Here is a 23037-nt window from a genome sequence, read left to right on the forward strand (position 1 = left end):
ACATACATACATACATACATACATACATACATACATACATACATACATACATATATACATACATACACACACACACACACACACATACATACATACATACATACATACATACATACATACATACATACATACATACATACATACATACATACACACATACATACATACATACATACATACATACATACATACATACATACATACATTGCTGTCCCCCATATAGTTACTATATTTTTACTCAGAGGGCAATGTGGCGCTCCTGCGCGGTTGTATCCATGGGAATGCCGGTAGATGGTGACTTCGGATTGGCATCGTTTTCGGAGATCTAGTACACCTTGAAGATGAGCCTGGCTAGCACCGTTCCCTCTGTCACGTTATGGATTTTCTATTACAACACCATTAAACAGCTGTTTTAGCTTTATTATCCCACAAAGACAGGCTTTTTATAAGAAGGAGGACCTTTGACTGGATGTACAGTTATATGAAACGTAAAAATTATCCGTGGGTAGTTAAAGCTGGAAAAAATACGACAATATTCGCGGTCGCTTTGTAACAGTTTGTTTACTATTCTTGATTTACTTGGCTTGATTGTGCAATGTCGGTGTGTAAACTTTATTGAAAGATGCAATATGAGTGAATGAATACGTTTTATGAGATTTTATGTTTAATGACGCGTTATATGCTTAGCCATATCCAAGTTTTGGACGAATCCTCGTACAACATTACCCAACAGAAGCCTCGCAGACCCATATACCCTCATTCCCCTGACGGCACAGCTCTCGTCAGAAAGCTCCCATAGACTGTGGCGCCAGATTTTTCTCTAGGTGAACTTTGGCGAACTTTGGCCAAAGTACACCATCCTTTTCTTACCTGTGCTACCGTCCGACAACATGAGGTTCCTCAACAGGCAAGTTGCATCGGTTGAACTCGAGAGACTGTTGCCAAATGGCATTGAGGACGTACGAGTCAACCCTCGGAAGAATATTGTCGCGGTAGACGTCGCCCAAGCGTCGGCGTTAGATTCTCTGCGAGCTGTCACTGTTCTCGGTGGCATGAACGTCCGTACCATCATCCCGATGGGAAAAGAGACTACTACAGGCGTCATATATGACATTGATGCGGCCATTTCAGGCGAGGATTTACCACTTTTGATAAAGCCTGCCAATCATGGGACCCACATACTACAGGTGGCCCGTCTCGGAACTTCCAGATGCGTGAAAATTGTCTTTAAAGGTGACTGCCTTCCATCGCATGTGAAGGTAGGTCATTTTCGACATGCTGTCCGGCCCTTTGTTCCCAAGCCGCTTCAGTGCAGAAACTGTCAGAAATTCGGCCACGTGAGCGCCGTCTGTGGAAAGTCTGCTATATGTTCCCGCTGTGCAGCACAACACTCTGCAGGCAACTGCCCGGCAAAAGCTTATAAGTGTCCGAACTGTCAAGGGCCCCACGATGCCTCATCAAAGGATTGTCCTAGAGTTAGGCGAGAACTCTCCATCTTGAAGAAAATGGTGAGGGACCAGTCGACCCATCGTGAAGCAGCTGCTGACGTCAGGCGACGTCGTTCTCGTCGCAGACGCTCATCAAGGAATTCTGCTCTCCGCACAAAGAATACGCGTGCCGCACAGCCTCTTGCTGTTGAATCTGCTCCAACCTCAGTGCAGAATGTTTCCAAACCGTGTATAGATAACGGAGCATCTGAAAAGACTGCCGTGAATGAGGAATGGCCACCACTGCCAAGGATAAGCCCTGTGGAAAAACCCCAACAAGGAAAGGCACCACAATGCTCCACCCCTCACCCAGATGAGCTGACAGAGCATGACCGCCGAATTGTAACAATGCTCAAGTCTTTGATAAATGCGATTCGCACGCTTGTGGGCAACTCGAATACGCCAACAGCTCGAAGCGCAGTTCAAGTGTTGGATGCCCTGAGCCCAGTGCTTGCAAATCTTGCATAAGCACAATGGCTCTTCCACTGCCTTCACTCCGTGATGAAGTGCGTAGCGCGACAATTTTCCAGTGGAATGCCAGAGGACTTAAATCACGGATTTCATGTTTCCGCCAATACGTTTTCACGAACCGATTTCCTGTAGTGGTAATATGTGAACCGAACGTGTCGAAAGCGCTAAGACTCTCTGGATACGAAGCCTTTATGGCGTCAACGTGCGGGCAACCCAGCAAAGTAATTGTTTACATCCGTACAGAACTGACTTACATCCCCCACTCAGTGCAGCCTCATGATGGAAACCAATACGTGTGTCTCCGCATTACAAAGAATAAAGTGGCCTTCACCCTTATCGGCATCTACATATCCCCATATAGTCGGTTCGACGGCGACCGATTGCGAGACATCCTGACGGCAACTACTGGACCCTGGATTCTCACAGGAGATTTTAATGCTCATCACTTGGCTTGGGGAAGCTCCAGAATAGATTCCAGGGGCCGGAAACTTGTGGAATTTGCTTCCGACCATGAACTTAGCATTATGAACGATGGCAGTCCGACGTACTTGCGTGGTGCGAACTATAGCAGTTGCTTAGACTTGACCTTGGTGTCACGGCAACTTGGTCAAAATGGTCGATGGTTCTCTGACATCGAGACTCATGGTAGTGACCATATTCCCACCTACTTAATTATCAATGGATTTGGAAGCTTCTCCTCTTGTACTTCCCGACAAGCATATATAAGGTGGTCAACGTATAAGACAAAGGTGGAAGAGGCATGCAAAGAAGGATTTACCGGCACCATTGAAAACCTTATTACAAGTGTACTGGAATCGTCTAAGTACACATTTACATCTGCGAAAAAACGTACGGATTTTGACATGGAACTTGAGCGACTTCGAACGATTCGCAGAAGAGCCGAGAGGCGATACAGGCGCACGAAGTCAATTCATGACCTTAGAGTCGCTCGACGTATACAGAAGAAAATCCAACGTCGTATGAACAGGTTGGAGGAACAACGGTGGAAGACGTTCTGCGAATCACTTGACACCCGCAAGCCTCTGTCTATCATATGGAGGACGGTGCGCGGCCTTGGCTCGTCTCCACAGCAACCACACCCATTCTCAGCCCTAGCCCTCCATCAAGGCCGCTCACAGGTCGAGATAGCCGAAGATTTCTGTGTGAAGATTGCGGGCAGTGTGGTCACCATCAATAGTGAAATTCTGGGTGAAGTTCCTGCGACACGCTTCCCAGAATTGAATGTGTCCTTCTCACTTGAGGAATTGGACGCTGCTCTGGCCACATGCAGGCGCTCATCGTCGCCAGGACCAGATGGCATCACCTACGCTGCTTTATGCCACCTAGGTGAAGATGGCCGAAGCAGACTGCTGGAATGTTATAACCAGTCATGGAATGATGGCGTCGTTCCTGAGCGGTGGAAGTCCAGCCGCTTGATACCACTCCTGAAGCCTGGAAAGTCGCCACTTGACCTAGCGTCCTACCGACCCATTGCGCTGTCCAGCTGTGTTGGGAAGGTCATGGAAAGAATGATTCTCACCCGCCTAGAATGGTATCTTGAGCGCCACAACGTATACCCCGATGCCATGGCTGGTTTTAGAAGAGGCCGTTCCTCTATTGACAACGTCATCGACCTAGTCTCGTCTGTACAACAGGAAAAACACCACAAGCGTATATCGGTTGCACTATTCCTCGACGTGAAAAGCGCCTATGATAATGTAACGCATGAAGCCATCCTTGATGCCCTGAAAAATAATGGAATAGGTGGACGCATGTTTCGGTGGATTCGAAGCTATCTATTCAAAAGATCCTTCTTTGTGCACAGTGCAGATGGCCGAACTGCTGACCATTACACTTACCGTGGCGTCCCTCAGGGTGGGGTTCTTAGCCCCACTTTGTTCAACCTTGCAATCCTTGGCCTTGCCGACGTTCTACCACATACAGTAAACCTTTCCATATATGCTGACGACATATGCATATGGGCCTCGGCAGTTACACGTCTCCAGGTGCGTGCACGGCTCCAAAAAGCAGTGACCCTAACATCATCGTACCTGCGTGCGCAAGGCCTCAGCATTTCGACCGAGAAGTGCGCCTTAGTCGCCTTTACCCACAAGCCCATGACCTGGTACCCCATTTCTATTGACCACCAACCAATTTCCTACGCAAAAACTCACCGATTCCTAGGCGTTATTATAGACAGAGACCTTTCATGGAGCCCCCACATCACATATTTGAAGAAGAGGCTTACTTCTATCTCGAATATACTAAGGTTTCTCGCCGGTAAAACGTGGGGCACATCCGTGGCATCTATGCTTCAACTATACAGGACGCTCTTCCTAGGATACTTGCGATACAGCACACCAGTGCTGTCCAACGCTAACAAAACTAACATCCATGTCCTACAGAGCATTCAAGGCCAAGCCCTTCGAACATGTCTGGGGCTACCTCGAAATGCTTCAACCGTGGCAACAATTGCCACCGCGAGAGACCACCCAATAAGGACCTATATAGATATCGACGCGCTCCGGGTGCATGTTCGCCATATATCCCGAGTCCCTGACCACCATCTCGCTCGATTGCCTGAGAAAAGACCCAGGGCAGCGTTCTCCAGATCAATTGCGGCTAACCGGCACTCTTTGTCTTTGAGGCACTCACCCGCAACAAGAACGCCATCCCCTATGTGGTGCTTGAAGAAGCCTCCTGTGTACCTTGCTGTTCCAGGAATAGTGAAGAAAGCTAGCCTGACCACCGCGGCTCTCAAGCAGATCACATTGGAACTTCTGCATTGTTCATACTCTAACCGAATTCATGTTTACACGGATGGTTCCGTCTCGGAAAATTCTACGGGCGCCGTTGTTCTACCATCTCAATCGGTCGTCATCAAGTTTATGACATCACACGTAACGACATCTACAGGCTCTGAACTGGCCGCTCTTCGCGCTGCTGTCGAATACATTGAAAAAGAACCGCCCAACAAATGGGCAATATTTTGTGACTCGAAAGCAGCCCTCCAGAGCTTGAGAAGTTTACGACGTGGCAATTATGAACAGCTGGTGTCACAAATCCACGAAACCTGCCATTGCGCTTCTGAAAGAGGACATAATATCATATTTCAGTGGCTGCCGGGACATTGTGGCATCGTTGGTAATCACCTCGCCGATGACGCTGCCCGACGTGCCCAGGCTGGCTCACCGACACTCCTTATACCTTTATCCAGAGTCGACGCTGCAAGAGAGCTTCGCAGTCTCGCTCGTACAATCACGTTAGGTTGCTGGCATACACCTCAGAACTCTAAGTGTCGTTTACACAGCCTCGACCCATCACTGAAACTTACATTACCAGCGAACCTTCCACGACGTGACGCAACACTGCTGTGTCGGCTGTGGGTAGGAGTAGCATTCACCAACTCCTACAGCTATCGAAGTGGAATGGCGGATTCACCAATGTGCGCGAAGTGCAAGTGTGAAGAGACCATCAGTCACCTTCTGTGCCACTGTTCTCGCTTCGATAATCAACGCGAGACTCTCCAGTGTGCCTTAAATAGACTGGATGACAGGCCATTTACGGAAGCGAAGATCTTGGGGGCCTGGCCTCATAGTTCATTGGCCCAGAAAGCAGTTCGAGCGCTTTTTCGCTACCTGAGGGAAACAGACTTGAGTGCCAGACTGTAGACATCCTATACCTAAGTTCTCTCTCTCCCTCTTTCACTCCCCATTCCCCTCCCCACGTGTAGGGTAGCAAACTGGACTCAGTCTAGTTAACCTCCCTGCCTTTCTGTCTTCCCTTCTCTCTCTCTCTCTCTCTTTTCTCTAGGTGATGTAGTGAGAAACCCTATGCCACCACTGCCACCACTGCAAACAGAGGCTGCTCATCGGCTGCCACAGCCGCCTGAAGTCGAAACGTAGTACAGAGAAGGCATAGTGTAACGATTCTATTCCAAGCCTTTTCGTTTTGGTACTTGGTCTGCGGGATGAGCGGCGACCCACCTCCGCTATCAGCAGGATTGGCCGCTTGCCAGCGGTGGATTGTAAAAAAGAAATAGGATTTAGCGAAAAGAACCGCTAGATTATGCCGGCCCCGGACTAGTGAAATGTTCGTGTTTTTTTTTTTGTTTTTTTTTTTAGTCGCTGTGCACTACCTGTCAGTTTACTTTGCACAGGTGCCACTTACCGTTCTTCTAAGCCCTCTTTATCCGTTTGCACGCATCGGGAAAACGTTCTTTTTTACTGCAGAATGAGAAACACGCTTATACGCTCAGTAGCAGAGAAAATAAAGAAATTAAAATCATCGAGGTCACTTGAATTATGCGCTGCTTCGCGGTTGTAAGCGAATTTGTGCGAGCACGTAAATGTCCGAGGAGCTCATCAAGGCGGCCTTGTGAGCTCGAGTAGCTAACGCGCCCTCTCGTCAGGTGCCTTATTCAGTATTCATCAAGGCAGCAGCACAGCTTGGCTGCAACGGCATTGAGTTTGAAACTTTGAACACAAGACAGCACGGCATTCTTAAGCGGGGACCGTGTAAATTAATAAGTAGATCGCAGAAGCGAGTTCGTTTCTCAAGGACTTCTTCCCGAGTAAATTCTTGTTTTCATTTTTTTTACTGTAAAAGAAATGCAGTCAGAAAAAAATGCAGGCGAATAAAAAATTTGGTTACAGGAAATCAAGCAAACGATAAAGATCAATAGAAGGAGAAAGAGAGAGAGAAATGGGGAGGAAAGACAGGGAGTATCAGCAGAAACACTAGACACCTGAGATACCCAAAAAGAGATGCCCTTGTGACAATGACTTCCGATTGTCGCCACCCGAGAGAACGAGGTTGTTTAAAGCAATTATATACTGTAATATTGCAATAGGAACTATATGGACACCCTAGGCGGATTTCTGCCGTCGCCGTCGGCATCGCCGTGATGTTCAATATAAAGTACAATGGCAATAATACCGTCTCTGCGCGTCGTATGCTGCAGGAACCTTTCGCAAGCAGTGGAATCGCGTAAACTGGCGGACGATAGAAGAAACGGCGAAGTTAAAGTGAAATTGAAGGTGAATAACGCAAAAAAAGAAAAAAAATTCTGCGGTGACCTTCTTGAGCGGTGCACCTTTGCGTTTACGTGTACATTTTGAATTTCCGGCTTCGGTCGTTAACCCTTAACTGCTCGGTAACGTGAAGACCTAGTGCCGTGACTGTGCCTCTATATTTCATTATTACTCACCTTTTCTTGGCAGTGCGAAACAGTGTAACAATATAAAGCCTTTAAAACAATATATGCAGGGAATGTTGCTCGTCACGTTTTCTGATTATGCCGGAGTTCTGTTGCCCGAAAATCCTCTGAGGGCACGTGCATGAATATAGAAAAGTTCGAATAGTCTCGTATGCCTGTATTAAACCTAATTTAGCTTTGTCGCCATTAAGAGAGTAAAAAAAAAACATATATCGGCCCATGTCATTACTACCTGGAGAGAAGTTCATTTCCGAGGTAAAAGGAAACAGAAGCGATAAGTTACAGAAACAGCAGCTAAACTCGTGGCTTCAATACGACTCATATATGCGGCGGTTGGTTGTAAGAACAACATTTCATGCCTCAACTTTATTAACATTTTCACATGACTAAATTCTGCTCGCCAGCTGTCTGCTAACCGAAGCGGAATCGTCGGGATTATACAGCAGAGTTTGTTCTAGAATAGTTGAAACAAAATTGTGCTTAATTACAGAAACTACAGAATGCGCCGTTGTGATGCGGTTTTCTTCTTTATATGTTTTGAATGTTCAGCCCGTTGACAAAATGTGCATTATTACTAGAACACTGATCATATCAGCTTATGTTGTCATCCTTTGATCACCGCCCAATATATTATTTTTGTCTGAATAAACTTCTTCCAAAGACGTAACTCCCTAAAATGAATCCCTCTCACGGAAGGAGTAAATACAAGAAACCTCAGGCTCGGAACAACTACAATGATACAGAATGATAACGAACATTTCCATCGTTGCGATGCGTCACGCGCGTGTATGGCCTCAAAAGCATGGCCCAGAACTTTTAAGAAAGGGCCTATATCCCAAAACCGAGGATATAGCGCCATAAAATGAAAATTTACCGCAGGAACGAACTGCTTCATCCGAAGACCGTGCAAGCGACAGAACGAGGATAAACTATGAGGAGTAGAGTTCGGCACAAGCAACTGACAGCAACGTCCCGCAGGAAAGTACATTTCCTAATTAGGCGAAGGGTTGTTCTTGGATCCCCAGACAGCTTCTCAGGTGAATACGAAGCTACATAAAGAAAACAATTACAAAAAAAAGATAGAAAAATATAAGATGGACGAGATTCGCTGAGAGTGCGTTGAAGAACGCGCCGTCCTTCCCGTCGTTTTTTGAGCTGAAAGGATTCTTATGTCGACTGCTGGCTCTAAAAACGCAAACAATGACAGCGCACGCCACCTTGTGGTGAAGGACGCGACCCTGAGTTTCTTAATGTGCCGCTCTTCGCCCCCATTTGTGCACGTTAACAAAGACGCGAAGTACACGTGCATGCCTGTTTTCAGGCTGTTTTCCTTCCGCCCTTCAGGTAGGGCCAAGTCTGCTCTACTCAGAAGGACTTCTAATGTGCGGGAACATTCTCAAGCATGGCCTGGCGTCAGCCACTCGTGCTTCCACGGTACCGCTATCAATACAGTCATACACTTATGTGTTTCGGCAACTAGCTAACACAGAAGGACAAGGTGGTGGCGGCGCGTAATTTTTCTGGAAAGCCACTTCAGCTCACCATGATGGCGAAACAGTTTGTGTGATACCCCTGCTTCTTGTACGATATGACCCAAGAACTAAATGTTAGCGGGCCGAGTAAGTGAAACGGATGTTATAGAATAGTTCTAGCTACATCACGTAGACCTCAAGAATCCATTCGGCTATCTTGAAGGAAACAGGCTAATTCATCATTAAACCATACCTGCACCTACGCACCGCGCACACATATATGGTACCAACAACTATCTGTACTTAAAGTATCAAGCAAGTGGTGCTACAGCATTTGAAGCTACTACGTCTAGCGCTGTTGGCCGTTCATCAACAAGAGCAAACGTGGCACTATTACGGTCTTAGTTCGATCTGTACCATCGCATTGGGCGCTCACGCGGCGCCGTGCGCAAAGGCTAACATGGTGAAAGCGTTGTGTGTTTTCTGATTGAATAGAGCTGAAATATTATAACTCACTTTTGACCACGCATAAAAAAAGCGACATATTTTCGAAGTACTGCCTTATTCTGCCGTTTCTTGTCTTCCAAATTATACTTGCCGCCTGGAGAACACGGAAAGGGGCCAGTTCAGTTCAGTGCAGTTCATTAATATTGGAAGACTGTGCTGTACCAAACCAGCAAATTCCAAGCTGTTGCAGGTTTAGAGAAGAATCGGGGCTTCAAGTCAAACAGGTGCTTTGAGATGGCTTGCAACCAGCTTCCAGCATCAATGTGGCATAAGTACCTCAGCGCCAGCTCACTACTCTTTGAAGCCCACTACGTCTCTGTCACCGTCGTCACTGCCGCCGCATTTATTAATGTAATGTGACACTTATTCATCGCTATCTCCTGTTCGTCGCTGATAGTCCCGTCGGCTTCCTGCCTATTTTGTCATGGCAAGAGCTGGACACTTTGCTAAGGTCACTTTTATTCCCTGTAAATCTTCACATTTCCCCCTTATTGCTACGAACTCCTTCCCTTTCTAACGTTCGCCACGCGTTCAACAAGTAGAAGTATATGCTCCTATACTTGGCCGTAGGTCGCCGTTGCCAATGTAAAGGAGTTCCAAGCTCCATTCCTGGTTCCGCACGCCCTAATACTTGCATTTTTACTCAGTGATTAGAAGCGAAGTGCACGTGGTGTGCACGAGATTATGAGCCTCTCCGAAAGCTTCGCCGAAACCTAAATATTGCCTTCTTATAAGATTTTCAAGCTTAATTGCCGCGTCGTGACAACACCACACCGCGTAACTGTAGTTCGCATGCAATTTCTAAGTGCCTCGAAAACAGCCTACGTAAACAAGGCAGGATACGTATAGCGCATACGAAAAATGCCCGAATACCATCGTAGAGCCGGTCACTTCTTTTTTCTTTGACGCAGGCCACAAATCTTGCGTACCTAATCCGTCATCGGCAACCAAAGCACTGTCAGTTCGCATGCGTTATATCCGTTGCAACATAGGCATCCACAAAAAAAAAAAGTTCCGCTATCGTCGTTACGCGCATTTCTAACAACAGGGAGCCCACAAATTCACTGCGATGCTGACTCCGCAGGGAGCGCGCATAACAGCAGCCTTAATTACTGCCTCCGCGGAGTCGCCAGAGGCACAAGTCCCGCCTGACAGCACCGCCTGCTGCTCCTCTGGCATACAGCCGACTGCGTAACTCTACGCAGCTTGTAGTGCTTGCTCGCCGGAGTGCCTCGCGTGCGAGCATAAGCTCGGCGGGTCAAACGTGGCTGTTTGCAGCCCCGCGGGCCTTTCATTAAGCGCTTCCTGCGTCGAGTGGGATGTTGTGTTCGCGGGTGGGCGAGTCCGCTTAGGCGAGCTCTTCGGCGCCTTGTTCTCTTGTTACACGCGCCAAGCGTCTGTAACTCTGCAGTGAATCAAAAGACGCGAAGAGCGCTGAGAGCCAACTAACTTTCCAACGAGAAGGAAGCTATAAAGTTTGATAAGACGTCATGTTTAGGAACGACAGCAGAAGACCAAAACAACCAAGCGGAGAAAAGTACACTTGGGCGAAATTGTTTATTATTCTGCATTTTACTGCTCTAGCAATTATATGGACACTCCAAGCGCTTTTTTTTTTTTGCCGTCACGGTCGCCGCGATGTTCCGCATAAGGTCCCAAGATTGATAACACCGTCGCCGCACGTTGTATGCTGTATGTGCGATTGAAAAAGCACGCGAGGGAAGCCTTCGATCACGGCTCAATTTGGCGCATGGAACTAACAAAGCGGAGAGCTAACGCGCCGTCTTCCGTCGCGCGGAAGGCCGTAGGGGTACGGTTGGGACGGAGGGGGCGGCGTTGTGCGCCGGCAGCAACTGCGCGTTTCGACCGGGCGCAAGGGGAACTGACAATCGTGGCTCAATCTCGCGCGCCATATATGAAGGCAAGCGGGGAGGCAGCGCGGGAGGGGAGGGGGGGGGCGGTGGCGTCGACGACACAAAGAAGTGTGTAGTTTGCATGGCCGCACGCAGTGGCGCACGCCGTATATGAAAGTGATCTGCAGACGGCTCGTACCTTTGTGTGCCCGCTGTTCTCTCCGCTCTTGCGTTGAAAAGATAGAACGCACGAAGGTCACTTCGCTCGCTGCTGCTGTCGCGCGTGCTCGCACCAGCGTTCCGACAGCGAGTGTCCGCACTCATCGAGTGTGATGCGCTCATGTGTGCTCGAGCGCACGGACACCATATGCTTGTTACTTCAGTTAGTAAGCGAATGTTTCCAAGTTTATATGCCCATAAATCTACTATCCCGGTTCGTATAACTGTGCACTAATTTGCTATTGCAACCGATGCTTCGTCTTGCGGGCGAAACGGCGACTTTTTTTTTTCTATTCGCATTACAACATTGGTGGTCGAGAAGGTGTCTTCGCGATACCAGTTCTCTGTTTGATATATATGGTGTTGCAGAGGTGCTGCTGGCTACAGCGTCAATTCAGCTGGTTCACTAGACAGCGCTTGCATGGTACCGCCTATCTCTCCGAGCGATTCATTTTCTATCCGTGCATGCTTTCATCGAACAAATAGCTGATAATATTTGGCAGAAAATTTGTAAAGATTATCCCTTTATCCGCAGATGTACAAGTTGCACGAGTGCACTTAGAAGCGCTATTATGTCATGCCGTATATAGAGATAATGTCTGCGTTGGGTCTTTTAGGATACCCACAATTAGTTTAGCAATCTGTCAATTTTTTTAGACAATCACATCAGAGTAATATTACCTCAAAAGACCTTAATTAGAACAACACACACACACACACACACACACGCACGCACGCACACACACACACAAGCATACATCAAATCTGGCAGCTTTCTTTTTTTTCTTCGCTCAGTTTTACCCTCTGGGCATAAAAAGCAGATACTGCAGACTGACGCTACAGTACCCCACAATGTTCACATCATGGGTTTCTTTTTTTTATTATTCTGGCTACTTTTGAGGAATAACACGCTTCATGATTGATTGGAAGCTCTCCTGCTATAAGACGCTTATTCGCTTCTGATAAAAAAATAAAGAAAAAACATGTAGATGTTTGCTTTCTGAAGCAGCTCTTCTTCCCGGTCATTGTTGACACGTGTTCCCGGGCTTGTTTATAATTCATGCATAATTATCTTCCAACGCGCCTCTCTTAAATCGTTCAGTCCGCATAGTCACGAACGCTCTGGTAATGTTTATCTTTCAACCTCTTTCATTCGCTATATTTCAGAAGGCGAGCCATCATTTGCAAACATTGCGCAGACCAGCGAATGCTGTCAAAAGCCCTCACTACTCGCCTGTAGCGAAATGAAAGCTGTGTAAACATTCAACAGCAGACGTACAACTACCTAAATTACGTTGAACGAAAATGCAAGGGTCAGTGTGGATACGACTTTTTTTTTTTTGTGCTCGCTATACATACCTTGCTGGAGATCGTACACATTATGGACCAGGGTTTTCCTGGCGTGATATAGCCAAAGTAAGCAAGAGCGCACAGTAAAAATTGGAAATAATTCAAGCGACCAGAATAAACGCGAGAGAAGAAGAATAAGAAACAAACCCGCTACGGAAGCCTTACTTAAGTAAATGACCGTATAATGAGTGCATAATACTACCGTTTACAGATTTTCCGCCTTTGTTGAAGCAAGCTGATAAATGAGAAAGTTTCTCGCACCAAAACCGTGACTGTATTTCGCATGACAGAACATGAGAAATATAAAACCTTTCTGTGTAGCCGCAACCGGAATTAAATATAAGCATAAAATGCTTCTTTTTTGTTATTTTACCTCCTTTAACGTGTGAATGTCGGTTCGTTGCGTCTCCTATGTGATGACGTCTGTTTGTGGAAGGTGTGGGCTCACAATATTGGTTACAGGAAACTGAACCGAGACCACAATCGTGTATACGTACAGCAGCCTCTTGTGCAACAGGGTCTTGCAGCCATTTATTTGTTTGCATCTTCGTGATTGAATACCGCGATTAAACACAGAACGTTCCACGTTTGTGTACGTGGACCTAAGCGGTGCTATCTAATCCTCTGAACCTTCCGTAGATGCCACATGTGACTAACTCTACCTTAATATTGAAGAAAGAACAGCCAGTCACGCTACACTCGCCAATGTCGGGGACACTAATTCGGAAAAACAAACACATTTGCGCACCCATGATAGTATGATATTTAGTTAGACTGTATTCCTTTCAACTAATCGGGGCTATGAAAAAAATATTATGTGTAGTAAGTGCCATCAATAATTGAAACCTTCAAAATTATCATACTCTTTCTCTCGCTTTACTGTCGGTTGACTCCGTTGGTGATTGCTTTACTAAATCCGGCTGATTAAGTTCAAGGATTATTCCGACTAAATGAGGATGCTTTTCGCCAATACGCGAGCTCTTGGAGTCACTGGCTTCAGCTACCTTTCATTGTGTTGTCTATGGACAGAAGCGGCTGCTGCGTGTAGCGAAGCCTCACAAAGTGTTATAGAGAAAGCTTACAATAGAAGTAAAATTACGTCACCAGACGTGACGTGGGAGGAGCGATGTAGTGCATGGGACAGAATGCCGATGCCGCCGCCTTATGTTGCCTCTGGTTAAATATTCAGGGTTGCCGAGCGGCCCGCCATAACACGAGGCGGCCTCGCGTCGGGAACTCTGTATAAAACATTCATGGGTGAAAACACACCGCCGGGCGGTAAGCATCGTCCAACCTTTTTTTTCTTTCTCTCTTTCTCTTTTTTTCTTGCGCACGAGCAAACAGAGCATTCAGATGACTCGGTGATGACCTTGAGCTCAGCTGCTCCTTGGCGCCAGAGGTAAGCTCATGCATGAGCACTTGATGCCTTGAACATGAATAAAAACAGACAAAAGTACGACGCAACGACACAAATACAATGACGGGCCATGTGCTTGTACGGCTACCTCGCCATGCCGCCAAATGGTATTTGTCAATATCGAGAACAGAAAACGCTCGTAAATATGGTTGCGTATCCCTTAATTTATGGCGAGGTGGGTTTGTTCTTGTTGCTTTGTAGTAGATGATTCATTTCTCACAACGCTTAACACAGCCTTTCATGTCAGCCCCTTCGATAAAAGACGTTCTCGCAATCACTACTACAACCATATTTTTTACACCCCACCATTTGAACGGACAGAATTTGTTGTCACGGTTCAAATACACGGTGTTAAGAACGGCCAGCTGCAGTGCAAGTTTTGCCAAACAGTTGCGACCGCGGGCATCATCTTTTCCTGGAGCGCCGCCGCCAACCTCTAGCCACGGCGTGACTAAGTCGACTTTGTGTCGGGAACAATACGCGCGTCCTCCACTCTCCGTCGCTTCAGCTAGGATGCGTTTGACGAAGCAGGCTTTCTGCTGAAACCGTGACGCTCTAGCCTCGTCGCCGTTGTGACTGAATGAGTTCGGCGGGCTAACTATTGTTACCGAACTCCCCAACGCGGACCTGATCTGCTATGAGTGGGGGAGTTGCCGCGGGAACGTCGTCGGACACCCCTTCCCACGCGCCAACCAAGACGCAAGACAAAGGCTACCCGGGCGCACTGCGCGAAGCTCCGAATTCTACGAAATTCATGTGATGTCGGATTGGGACCGAGAACCTGTGTGTGCGTGAGCGTGTGCGTGTGCGTGTGTGTGTGTGTGTGTGTTTGTGTGAACCGTCCCGCGGAGAGGCGGCGTGTTTACGATGACTGGACGAACGTTTCCGCCACCTTGGAATCGGGGAAGGACCGAGTGTTTATAAACGGCTGTTGTGCGGATGCTCGAGACACTTTCTTAAGCAGTCATGTTAGACTGAGACACTCTCTCAAGCAGTCGTGTTAGACTGACGTACTTTCTCTCGCAGTCATGCTAGACTGATGAACTGCATGTAAATACTGTAAATAAACCCTTATTCCTCGTTCTCGATGACAAGCAGTCCTTCCCTTCATCAACGTCCTCAGCGTGGACAAGTTGGACGACGGCATGGGCCAGCTACCTTCGAATTCATGCCGGACTCCAATCTTGACAACGGGTTACGAGCGATGGGATTGAGCCCCCAATCCTGACAACGGATAACCACAGTGTCGCCAGAAAGCTTGCCACCGCCAGTTGGGCCCAGAATATCACATTCTCTTTCGTATTTGTGCCGGCGCCATCTTCTTAAGAGAATATAATTTAAACAGGCAGGTCAGTGCTGCAAGGTACCGTGCTTATTTACAATAGGTATAGCCATACTGCTTGCTGCTGTACCGTATTGCTTCCTTCTACGTGACTTAAATAATTTTTGCGTGTGCGTTCTGCTGCACTGGCGCAACTGCTATTCGTATTCAAGACTATTTCATAGAAGCACCATCAGGGCTCACCTGCCTGCACTTTATGTCACCGACAATGATATAACCACTTTTTGCTCAGTGCATAATGATGACATCTGTATTCAGCATAAGAAGCGCACATAAAATATAGCTCAGGCAAACGTGTGATTCAACTTGCGCGTTACCGTCACGGCATCTCCCCGTTTACGGTCGTCGTCACTGGGGAGAAGCGTCACACGTCGGTTGCTGTGGTACTGCTATCCCAGGCCTGTGTTTTATGCACGAAAGAGAGAAGACAACATTCTTTAAGTGACGCTTATACCCACAGAAAAGCGGTATGAGCTAAATAGAGTGACATGGTTGCATGGGCTCTTGGGAAGGCATTGAAATCGGAGCTTGCCTTTTCCCAAACGCTTGCAGCGATGTCCAGGCACAGTGCATATTATCGAGTAAATGCAAGAAACGCTCAAAATTTCGAGCGTATGTTGAAAATTAAAATACGTTTTAATAAAGGTAGCACTAATTGGAACGCCTGGTAGTCCTGCATGCGATGTTTGCGGATGCGAGGAGAACATTGACCGCTTATTCTGCAACTCTCCTCAATTTGAAGCACAAAGACAATCTTTGTCCAACGCATTGAGGAAACTAGATGATCGTCCTCCGAGTTAAAAGACAGTACTAGAACACCGTCCCCACCGATCATCGGCTCAGAAGGCGGTGAAGGCACTTTTGGGCTTTCTGAGGTTCGTACGAGCATTGTTGACTCAAGTACTGTCCGTTCACGTACCCCCTCTCTCTCTCTCCCTTCTCTCTCTTCCCCTAGCGTAGGGTAGCCAACAGGACTCTTGATTGGTTAACATCCCCGCCTTCCTTATATCCCATCTCTCTGTCTCTCTCTCTCTCTCTCTCTCTCAACGTGTGATCTAAGTGTCACTCATAACAAGCCAAATAGTTTGCATCCACGAGACAGTGACAGTGCATTTCTAACCAACCACATGAAAACTATACTATTTTGGATGCAATAGATTTAGCTTATATATTGAAAATGTAATTCGCAAATCATACACAACGTGCAGCAGTCTGCGAAATATGTATCGCCTTATATGCTTGCATAGTTATCCTTGTATTTATAACGATATGAAACAGAGACAATGTAACTAGATGACGCCTAGGGTAAAGCAGCTTATTTCCAAATGGTATATAGGAATTATCGTAGAAAAGGAAATGAAAGGGGACGAAACAACTCTCCGAAGCTCTGCAACTGAACCCACATTCCCCTGGTTCTTTCCGCTCCCTGCATTACGAGGGCGTTCATTTGGCAGGTCTGCTGCCACGAGGTAGCTTAGGGGTGCCTATTGGGCCAGTTGCCTCCTCCCAGGTTAACGTGCTACGTGACGCCTACGATTAAAATAGTGTTGTAAATCTACCGCCATGACCGTGAGCGACGCTGCCTAGCACTCTCAGGGCTAATCTTGTATAGACATAAGGAAATGTCAAAGAAGGTTCTCTGGAATACAGCCCCCGCGGCAGCTTTTGACGGTAAATCTCCGCGCGTGTAATGTGTTCGGTTCTCCTTTATCCTGGCATTACCTTTTAATCAGATTATCTTATTAGTGTGCTTTAGTTTCGGAGCAAAAACTGTTAGCTGTATCAGTTCGCTATTCCTTTTGATCTGCCTCCCGGCATTAAGCATCTAGAGTGAATGCGACTTTGGCTTACTACGCACATGTCAGGCGAAACCCCGGATCATTCGTAAATCTCATGTCCGGGGCATAGAGAAAGGTACGCAATTTAGCGACACGCACCACGAAACTATCTACACCAAACTGAACTTTCCGTACGCTGTCCGCCAAGCTTTCCCGTCATATTTAACTTTCGCGCCCTTTGCAGATACAAATTATTTGCGATTCGGTCGTCCGCAGCAGCCCTCCAGAGAGACGAGAAAAAGGAACACAAGCATTAGACAAGCCTCTTGCTCGCATCAAAGCCCCTAATGATGTCTGTCTATGCAGAGAGTGAACAGAAACTTTGTTGGTGAATATGCAGGCGATCGAGTTCTGGGCTTCGTCAAAACTTATGGCTATGAGAAACACAAGAAAACATTAAGCTGAAGGGAGTTGATAAAGATGAAAATAGTCAATAGAATAAAAATTGAAAATCCGATTCTGCGTGCTTTCTCCAAAGCAGCCAGAAAATGGCGTGCAACAGACCTGATCGCTATAGATTCACCATCCTTCCAAAAGCATAAGAAGCTTACTCGCTGCACTGGCAACAAAAGTGCTAAATTGTAACAAAATTTCTTTGAATGCAATAAAAAAATCATGCAATAGATTCGTCAACGTCCAAATAATAAATGCAACTATTTTGATTCCCATGGAAAAAAAAACTTAAACGTATATAGCATTATTTGGCCTCGCGTGCCTTACGTAAGAGCAATGATGCTTTGAGTATTAGAAGTGAACTATAATCACTTTTCTTTTTAAGTCGTATGCATGCTTCGAGGCATCAACGGGGCGCTTGATGAAGAATTCGGCTTTTGCAATCATTTGTAGAGTTGTGCGCGTGCGCGCACGCGTGCTGTGTCAAAGTGTACAACATAAATAGCAACAGTCATTGCTACAGGAAGCGCTTATACCCACCATTGCCGTAGAACGAAGCAAATCTACAAGTTTCTCAAATTTAAGCTTTCAGCTCCGAAGAGAGGCACACGTATAAAATATGATATGTGTTTTATGCGTTGCTGTGTCTGACGGTTTAAGAAAGAACCTAGAGCTTCATTATCGCACCGCTGTCTTGCTCCAGTCGCTCTAGCGCGGAAAACGCATTCGATGTGCGAACGTCATTAAAGCGAAGACGTTTGTACAGATTATGTCATACTAATTACGTTGATTAGCTTCTGTTTTGACGAAGGAAATGATGAATTATTATTCGGTGCAGGAAGAAATGAAGTCTTTCTACAGGAACTAAAATCAGTAACGTCCTCCTAAAAAGCACATTCACGCCTCAAGACGCAAGTGCTCCTGATTGCCCCTGATTGCTATACATTCAATTATGCTGCATTTTTCAGTCTCTATTCCCTACACTTACTCCGTATTCGTAGAAAAGAGAAGAAAAAGAAACGTCTTTTCATTATATCGAATGATTCTCCAGGGTGTCTCCGTAGCTGGAAAACGAGCATGACGTTCGACTGCCTCAGGAAAGAACAAGGTTTGCGTATAGAAGAGAAAGATGTGCATATGAACCCCCGACAAGATGACTGATATTGAACGGCGCACTAAACTACGTCATTTACATGCCATAAAATTATATTTCATAAAGTCGTGGATAAGCTCAATGAACAATCACAGAATGCTTGCAGGGAAGATCCCCGTACAAAGAACCTGCTGCGAGGAACGACTATCGCTAAATAAGTTGATGAGGTAGCGCTTAGCAAAACTAATCGAAAGACGAATCTAAGAGACAGAGAGAGAGACAGAGAGAGAATGAGTAGAAAAAAAGGAGGAACATTAACGAGAGATAGTTCTGGTTGGCTACTCTGCACAGGGGGCAGGAGTTACAGGGATGGAGATAAATCATCCCTTGTCAGAACAAAAAAAAAGTGCTAGGTGCTTTTGTCTTGAACAAAAAAATTTGTGCCCTCCTACTCTGTGAGGAAAGATAACCAGCGAAGCCGTATTGGGATGACTATATTGATAACTATATTCATTTATATGGATATTGTTGTACTGATTGAATAAAGACACATGTAACTTCGTGGTTGTTATGGTCTTTATTTTGTCTCATTCGTTACCGCAGTGACCATAGCTTTGTGGTCGTTGTCGGACACGGCGATTTGTTGTACTGCTATTCCAGACGCGTTCTTGCCAACAGTTAAATATATATATGACCGGTGACACGTGGTCGGCACATGACGTCCGTGTAGCGCTCAATTCTAAGCCGTTCCAACAGGAAGGATACAATCCACTTGCCGTCATCGCTGGAAGGGCTGGGAAAGGGCGCTTGCCCAAGTGCACGCACCCTTTCCCAGCCCTTCCCGCGACGAACAAGCGAGCGAAATAACAATCAAAAGTTCTCCCCCCACGCCCAATCTTTCTTCTCTCACCCTCTCCACTTGCCTGCCCGAAGAAACAATACATTCAGAGCGAACGCCGCGATTCATAAACATCACGCGGAAACAGTTGGACGACTGATCGCTTCGGCGCATTTTGTCAACATCTAGGACACATATTTTTCCAGATCCTAGCCATACACAGCTTCGCTGCAGAAGTGCTAGGCACAGGGAGCTCCGCGCTGAAGGCTGCAATGTATCTGCGTTGCTGAAGTTCCTGAAGTGCACGCGTCTAAACAAAGATGGGTGGAAAGTGCATGCGAAATAAACCAGCTGGCTTCAGCGATTCCTCCATACATTAGCTCATTTACTGCAGGAGGAGCAGGCTCTCGCGACGAACGCGGTCACCTTTTCAAGAACATCTTATTATTTTCCGTAAGCGCATCGTAGTCTCCCTCCGTTACAGCATTGGCTCCAGGGTTTCCGAAATGTACTACATGTACAGATTCCACTATCAGGTGTTACATAGCGCAAAAAAATGAACAAATTACGAAGCAACGACATTGCGCGGCACTTCAGTGATTAGTGCGCCCGGTTCCATACTGCACATTGGCGCTGGGGCACACGTGAGTTCAACACCAGCGAGGAGTTTGTCAGTTCAGCGTCCTGCCAGCCACGTAAACCAGGCGAAAGCCGTCGACCCTCCACCTGCACAGACTGCTACTCATCTGTGCGCTCTTTTCGTCAAGATTGTGCGGGTCAGGAACTCGCTTCCCAGAAGCTGGTGCTACACTCCGATCTACCTTGGTTTCAAGGTTGCCATTGAGTCGTTATCAAAGAATAACAGCGCATCCAGACTGCAAAGCTTCGCGTCTGAAGCGTTTGCTGTTTCATCAAATAAATAAATAAATAAATAAATAAATAAATAAATAAATAAATAAATAAATAAACTAATCGGCCATGATAGTAGCGAATGAAGTTCTGCTTATCTCCGCTGCTGTAGTGAGGGTGAAGCTGAGGATGAAAAGGTAACGCTAGGACATCATAACGACTACGCTACGACGACGGCACCATTGCCACGATGTTTACAAGATGAGAACAGCCTAACAGGAAAAGCGGGCGGACGCACTAGACTAATTCTCACTGACAGTAAAATTTAGCCTTTCAAAACAGCCTCTAATGTGTTGTAGATATCATCGGAAGATTGCTGCTATATCCTTATACTAGTAGAAAATTAGTGGAATTTCATAACCGCGATCTCCTAGCAGGTTTCAACGTTCCTCCATTTACTTGTTTTTGCCGTTGTTGTTGTTCTTGTTATTGCCATTGTAAATATTAAATAAAAGAGAGGGCACCATTATTGCCGCCGGCTACTCCTTTTCGAGGGGCAAGGAAAACTAAAAGCATAAAAAAGGCAGTATACACTGGTGACAGTGAAATAGCACGAATATTAGCAGAGTTCTGCCAACAGAAGAAAGTAAAAGGACACTGAGGGACACAGAGTTCTGTAAAAGTGTGGAAGTGTGCAGAAGAGTCTGAAGACAGGTACTTCAGCTCATTTCGTATCTCTTTATCGCGATCTCTCACTCACTTCTTAACACATACACTGTTAGATACGGGACCTTTTCATGAGCCTACTTCGAGTTCACCAGACCACATCGAATCGCGTCACAGCTAATTAAGGAGCGCAGCAGCACATCTACCCCGTTCCCGAGGCGCGGCACGTGCAAACGAATTGGCGTCCCCCACCTCGTGCGCCGCAGGTGGAGCTATTCACTGCTTGACTCTTCCCGAAAGTGTAGCGGGAGCCTGGCACGGTTCCAGGTAACGTGGGTCCCGAGGCAAGACGGCTGTAATGCACCGTGAAGCCCTGGAAGTAATCCCCCCCTCCGCCTTTGTGAAGGCAGTTGCAGACCGGGAAGGCAATACCGCAGAGAGAAGTAAGCCCTCGGACAATTGGGGACGAAGGAGCGACCCTGTGAGCCGGGTGTGACACAATCGCACGGGCGCCTACCATTGGCCGAAAATGACGACACCTGAGTGGGCTCGCCGATTGGCCGAAAATGGCGTCACTTGAGCGGGCTCGCCGATTGGCCGAACGTGACGTGACTTCGAGACACCGAAGGTCTTAAAATCCCGAGACCGGGAGCAGCAGTAGAGCATTCCTTCATTTATCTTTTTCGAGCTTCTTGCCGCGGGACGCAGCGTCCGAATTGCTGCCGGCCCGTAATGACTTTATGACTGTTAATTTTTTTGTACTATCACTGTAAATAATGTAAATAAACCTCCAGTTTTCTTCTCAAAGTCCTCCTCAACTCCAACAACTGGTGGCAGCGCTACGGATGAACCTTCGTCCAGAGAGATCCAACAACACCTTATTGGAACTAACTTTCACGCAACTAGCAAACGCACGAACAGAACGTTGGTGTTCTCGTCATGTTATGTGCGGCATGCACCCTACATGCGCTTATGTGATCGAAATTTCCCCGGCATAGCAATCGGTGTCCTTTGTGTCAAGACATTCGGCGTTGTTGAAACCGTGCGCGTAGAAATGTGGCAATGGAGGACAATAAGCTGCTTCGGAATAGTCAATGTGCTGGCACAATGCCGTCAGTTACGTCAATTTAGTCTGGGTAGATCGAACGAAATCATACGTGATGAATAGCATAAGCATGTTGTCATTAGAAACATCGTTGGTATTATCATAACACAGCAGCTTATGCTACTACGCATCAGAAATGTGGTCATCCTCGTCTATTTCTATATGAAGTACGAGGCCAAGGCCCTCTTTATGTTGAAAACTTTAATTGCGACCACACTTGTTTTTCTCTCAGCTCAGCTATCGCGTCCTGTCTCGTCTATACGCCCACATCTTGCCGTTGCATCGGCAAACAAGAAGGCGCCCAGGATGCCTTGAAATTTTTACAACTAAATCAACCTTGTCATTTTTGTTGTCCCCTATTCAGGTACATAAAGCAAAATGCATGCTTTAAAAACTACTCGAAGCCAGGCACGCAGTTGTTCCCCTGCCTTCCGAAAGCCGGCAATTTTTCACCGAGCATACGCGCTGCTCTTTCTGCCACAGTGTCAGTTTTTAGGCGTGAGAAATTGTCCTCTTATACGCCATAAAGCTTCTTGTAACGCTTCCTTTCTCCACGGTAACGTAAGAGAAGTTGGAGGAAGCAAGAGAGAGAGAGAAGGGAAGACGGAAAGGCAGGGAGGTTAACCAGACTGAGTCCAGTTTGCTACCCTACACGTGGGGAGGGGAATGGTGAGTGAAAGAGGGAGAGAGAGAACTTAGATGTAGGATGTCTATAGTCGGGCACTCAAGTCTGTTGCCCTCAAGTAGCGAAAAAGCGCTCGAACTGCTTTCTGGGCCAATGAACTGTGAGGCCAGGCTGCCAAGATCTTCGCTTCCGTAAATGGCCTGTCATCCAGTCTATTTAAGGCACACTGGAGAGTCTCGCGTTGATTATCGAAGCGAGAACAGTGGCACAGAAGGTGACTGATGGTCTCTTCAC

General features: G+C 46.7%; 1 protein-coding gene across 2 annotated transcripts in view; it reads right to left on the reverse strand.

The window, feature by feature from the left end:
* LOC126531446 (thrombospondin type-1 domain-containing protein 7B-like) overlaps positions 1–23037 on the reverse strand; it is an 834929-nt gene that overhangs the window by 504282 nt on the left and 307610 nt on the right. For both annotated transcript variants that reach the window (XM_072288436.1, XM_055071177.2), the window contains one exon: positions 15654–15736. The gene's annotated coding sequence lies outside the window, so the exon portion shown is untranslated. The remainder of the gene's footprint in view (positions 1–15653; positions 15737–23037) is intronic.

Source organism: Dermacentor andersoni, chromosome 5 (assembly GCF_023375885.2).
Source record: "Dermacentor andersoni chromosome 5, qqDerAnde1_hic_scaffold, whole genome shotgun sequence".
NCBI lineage: Eukaryota > Metazoa > Arthropoda > Arachnida > Ixodida > Ixodidae > Dermacentor > Dermacentor andersoni.